Raw genomic sequence first — 5,584 nt, forward strand, 5'->3', positions numbered from 1 at the left:
CCCCCCCCCCCCTCACACATTATGGGATCTTTTCTGTTGGCTTTTTAAATCTCCATAGCAACCATGTCAGGTTTTGGTCGCCTGGAGGTGACAAACAGCTCTGTCTATTTGTAGAATATTGTTAGCCACGCCCACATTCCTAATATGGTCCAATTGTTGGTCGTACTCGAAGGTAAGGACCCGGACCAGTGCCACAGGGACGCGGACACCCCCAGGTTCAGATGTGATCCCTGGTTCAGGGGTTCTCCGCGGCTCTCTAAGCTCGCCGTTGTGGCTCTGGTTAAAGAAAAACTTTATTTTTAACGATGTAGCACAGAAAGTCCTTGTGGAGGTCAGTAAACACAACCAGCATTAGAACTCTGAAGGCAGTGGATCGTGAGGCAGATTTTCTATTTTTAAACAAATTGAATTATTTAAAGTGTTTTCTCATTGGAAAAATAAACATAGTTTCACTAATTTGCTCTGATTGAATTCTGGCTGGTTTGTCTACAAATTATATACGACAAAAGGTAAAATAAACTTTCTTTTCCGTTTTCCTCACTGACATTACACTTCACATTACTGTCTTTGCTGCAGTGAGATAATCCTGTAAAAAAAAACTCTTTTATTTTGAAAGTAACAAAAACGGCTGGTAAGCGGCTCTTAGTGAAGGGCATTCTGGGAGAGCTCTGCGATGAGACTGAGCACCGCACACACAGAACGACAAACGGAAAGGATGTGAGAGCGAGGTGGATGTTGGGACGACTTCAGTCTCTGCCGTCCGAAGACGCTGATTTTAAACTTCATTCTGGACCCTCGTGTGTCGATTCTGGGAGATTAGAACTTACAGTGTCAGTATGTCTTGTATGAGTTTCCAGCAGTTTGGGGATGAATAAAGTAGAATTGATTGAATAACATAAATATAAATCCACAGCGTAAAGTCAGACTCTGTGGTTCCTGTTGGGTTCCTGAGAAATGGACCCTAATGGTTCTTTAGGAGTTGGAGGTTGCAGACCCTCTAGTGCAGCCGGAGAGCTTAGGGGTCCTCCTCACTGCAGGGAGAGGGCCGCCGGGCCCAGGAAGCCAGAGGGACCCGGCCGGCGCCGCTGAGGTTCTGGGGTAGACTCAGGAATCCCTCGGAGGAGCTGACGTTTGAGGATTTCTTTTGAATTTAAGATGGCAGCCTCTTCCTGAGGTCAGAGGTCAACAGACGTGTTGTAGATGTCATCTGGACGTTTGTGTGTGAAGAGATACAGACGACAGAAAAACTTCATTCACAAACATCCTGAGTTCAGACTCAGATCTGTGGAGGGAAACGACGGATGAAACATGCTTTAAAACCAGATTCTGTTTTTTTCTCAGTCTCAACTTCCTGTTTGCGAAACTTCCCGCATGAGTTGAGACTCTAACACCAGAGCTCCAGTGTTTCTGTTCTCTGGTTCACCGATAACAGAATAACTCCAGCAGACTCACAACCTGCTGGAGTTATCAGGTTATCTGCTGTAAAGTTTCAGATTTTGTCTTTAAGTTAATAATTATGATGTTCTGCAGCTGCAGAGAACATTTCTGAAGTTTGGTTCTATTGAGATGATGTGAAGAACCGAATCCTCAGTCACCATCATCTTCCTTAAACTGGGTCAGACGTCTCCAAACGGATCAGAACAGAAACACAAAGATCAGTGATGGAGGATCTTCTGGACCACATGAAGTCAAGGCCCGGGGACCGGATCCGGTTCCTTGTGTCCGGTACCAGAGGTTCAGGTTCGGGTACCAGCACTGGGTTAAGGTACTGGTACTGGCCGTGTCCCGAGGTCCAGTCTGCATCCAGGACCGTGTACCGATGGTTTGGACCCTTGATTCTTCAAAGAGTTCGACGAGTTGGGGAGACCCAAAGTGTCAGAAAGAGACGGAACCAAACGCCAAGATGTGACCAGATGGAGTGAGATGATCTGATGGAGTGAGATGACCAGATGGAGTGAGATGACCTGATGGAGTGAGATGACCAGATGGAGTGAGATGACCTGATGGAGTGAGAACAGACGGTTCTTCTTGACCCGTCTGCAGAGACATGACGGTCCATTCAGATCTTTCTGACTCATGTTTAATATTCGGAGGATGCTCCGTCTAGGAGTCGGATCTGTGCAGCCTCTCCACAGGACTGAAGATGAGTTTATCTCTCTGCAGAAGAAGAGACCGAGCTGCTCCTGCAGACCAACCGAACCCGGCGGTGACATCACTTCCTGTGACATCACTTCTGGTAAAGAAGTAGCTCCGTGTTACAGTAACCGCGGTGCTGCTGGGTGTTGCTGAGTGTGAGAATGCAGCTTCTAAGAACCTGAGCTGTGTTTCCCCAAAGCGCTGGGGGGCGGAGCCAAGAGCCGTGCGGTCTCTGAAGACGAGCAGAGCCGCTTCAGACGGCTCAGGTCTGCACTGCAGGTCAGGGGAAAGAAAGCAAACGTAGAGGTTTCTCAACGGGGTGAAGGTCGGATGTGTGGGGTTCCTCAGGGCTCTGACCTCCAGCTTCTGTTTCTGACAGCTGGAAAAGAGTCGATAGACTGACGTGTTCTAAAATAAAGATATTTTTACAGTGAAAAAGCTGAAAATCTGCTGAGATCTTTTAAAGAATTCTGGATTTTCTGGGTTTTTGTCTCAAACTGAAAAAACCTGCAGTGAAAAGTCTTTGTGTTTCTGTGTCAGCAGTAAGTGTTGTTATAACTGACACAACATTTCTGTGCTCATGCTTCATGTTTCTGCAGGATTCCACCCCCCCCGTTCATGTGGTCGCTGTGTTGTTGTTGTTGTGTGGGAGCAGGTTTCACTGTGACTCAGCTGTGAACCTCAGCAGCAGCAGCATCTGAAAGGAGACGGTCAGTTCATCAGACCTCCTCTGAACCAGAAGAGACGAGTCTCAGAACTCAACACTCAGCAGATGTTTATGGAAGGAGAACTTTGAGTTTGTTCAGCTCATATTTCTGTGGCAGAGTGAGCGCTCCTGCTGTGTAGGCCATCTCTGATGCTTCTCCTCCTGTGTTGGTCTGAAGGTGGTTTAGTTTGGTGGACAACAGAAATGCTGTTAGACGGAGCACAGGTCAGAGGTCAGAGGCCAGAGGTCAGGCCTTGGAGGGTCTCTCCCCCTCAGTCTGGGCCCCTAGAATCAGCCCCCCCCCCCCCTGCTCCTCAGGTGAGACGGTATCACAAACATGGATCTTCTCACCAACACCATCCAGCAGAGAAACCTCCGGCCAACCGTCCTCATGGGGAAACAGGTGTCTGCAGGTGAAAAATGGTCAGACAGGTGACTTTCAGGAGACATGAAGGTCACATGTTCTTTTATATCTATGGGTGTGCTGCGGGTGACAGGTCATCAGGAACATTTCTACAACACGTGAGGGGGAAGTAGGTGAGATGCAGGTGTGACCTACAGGTGTGTCCTACAGGTGTGTCCTACAGGTGTGTCCTACAGGTGTGACCAACAGGTGTGTCCTACAGGTGTGTCCTACAGGTGTGTCCTACAGGTGTATCCTACAGGTGTATCCTACAGGTGTGTCCTACAGGTGTGTCCTACAGGTGTGTCCTACAGGTGTATCCTACAGGTGTGACCTACAGGTGTGTCCTACAGGTGTATCCTACAGGTGTGTCCTACAGGTGTCATCTACAGGTGTGTCCTACAGGTGTATCCTACAGGTGTGTCCTACAGGTGTGACCTACAGGTGTATCCTACAGGTGTGACCTACAGGTGTGACCTACAGGTGTGTCCTACAGGTGTGTCCTACAGGTGTGTCATTAATTCAAACACTCAGACTGAACAAGGACCCCGTTAGTGCTGTTCACGTGATACGTGCACGCTCCTCGCTGCAGCCTGACTGTTAGAAATGAGACAATCAGAGTGAAGTTTGTGTGGATGTCATAGAGCACACGTGTCAAAGTCATGGCCCGGGGGCCGGATCTGGCCCTCCAGATCATTATATTTTATTATTATTAATGACCCGATGTTATCTTGAGCTCATTTCTAACTTGTATAATTTTGACAAAATATATTTTTATGGAGAGTAAAATAGTGAAAGTTATTTAAGGTTTAAGTTGATTTATTCTGGAATAATATTCCTGCCTTTTTATTATTCATGTTAAAAAGTTAGGGTGGTGCAGTGGTTAGCGCTCTTGCCTCACAGCGAGAAGGCCCCGGTTCGACTCCCGGCTGGGACCTTTCTGTGTGGAGTTTGCATGTTCTCCCCGTGCATGCGTGGGTTTTCACCGGGGACTCCGGCTTCCTCCCACCGTCCAAAAACATGCTTCATAGGTTCATTGGTGACTCTAAATTGCCCCTAGGTGTGAATGTGAGAGTGGATGTGTGTGATTGAGGCCCTGCGACAGACTGGCGACCTGTCCAGGGTGTACCCCGCCTTCGCCCTTCAGTAGCCGGGATAGGCTCCGGCACCCCCGCGACCCTGAAAGGGCAGAAGCGGCCAGGAAGATGAATGAATGAATGTTAAAAAGTTACAGTTTTAAAGTTAATACATTTCATAAAACAACTGTCCACCAGGAGTTCTTCAAGTGTCCACCAGGTGATCTACCGGTGTTCCTGTCCCATGAGTGATCTCTGGGAGTCCTAAAGGACAATCAGACATTGACTCTTCCCTGAGCTTCTCCTCCTCAGTGGGGTTTACACATCCATCACTCCGCCCATCAGCTGGACGGCTGTCTCCATCAGCTCCATCAGCTCCATCAGCTGAGCTATGGAGTGAATCCAGAATAACCGGTTTTGGTTCCAGACCTTCATCTGGATCCTGAAGCCGCCGTGTGGATGTGAAGTTCCTCCTGCCTGCAGCTCACCTGCACATTCTTCTCCTCTCTTCTACGTTCATGCCACAGAAGTTATTCAAGCACCACGCTGACTCATAGCGGGCATGCCCCCCCCCCGGGCACTAGCACCCGGAGTTTCCAGCCCATGCACTGCTGAGAGAAGGCGGAGTCAGGCAGCAGGTAGATATAAGGTAAAGCTGCTTCTGTTTTTTTACTCTTTCATCGGAAAGCTTCCAAAACTACAGACAACACGAGGATCTTATTGGACGAGACGAAGGAGGCGGGAACATGTCTGCAGGAAGCTGAATTTAGGATTTGTGTGTGAATTTTGTAAGTCGTTACAAATCAAAGTTTAGAGTCTTTAAACTTTATGTTTTTAGAATTACTTTATTTTCTCCTTTTGAATGATTTCTACGACTCGGTTTGTTTTGCTAACAACACTTTTCAGAAAGATTCTCGGTTAGCCGCTCACATTGTTAGCTTAGCAGCGAACAAATCTGCTGTTTAAATGCTGTTTCTGTGCATGAAAAAGATGTTTATTTGAGTTCTTCTGACTATTCATAAAACAATCTACAACAGTAGGATCAACAAAAATCAAAAATAGAATTTGAAATCAAAAACTAAAACGCTTCTTATCATAAAACTCTAAGTGATTATATAAGAGAAAAAAGAAAACGGTTTCCATCAAATCATTTCAGATGTTTTATCAACACAAACATTATTTTTAATGTTTATTAAACCGGTTGCAGTTTGTTGAACTCTTTTCAACAAACTGAATTTAAAACTTTTGTCATTCTGCTCTAAA

This window comes from Oryzias melastigma, linkage group LG23, assembly GCF_002922805.2.
Source record: "Oryzias melastigma strain HK-1 linkage group LG23, ASM292280v2, whole genome shotgun sequence".
Taxonomy (NCBI): Eukaryota; Metazoa; Chordata; class Actinopteri; order Beloniformes; family Adrianichthyidae; genus Oryzias; species Oryzias melastigma.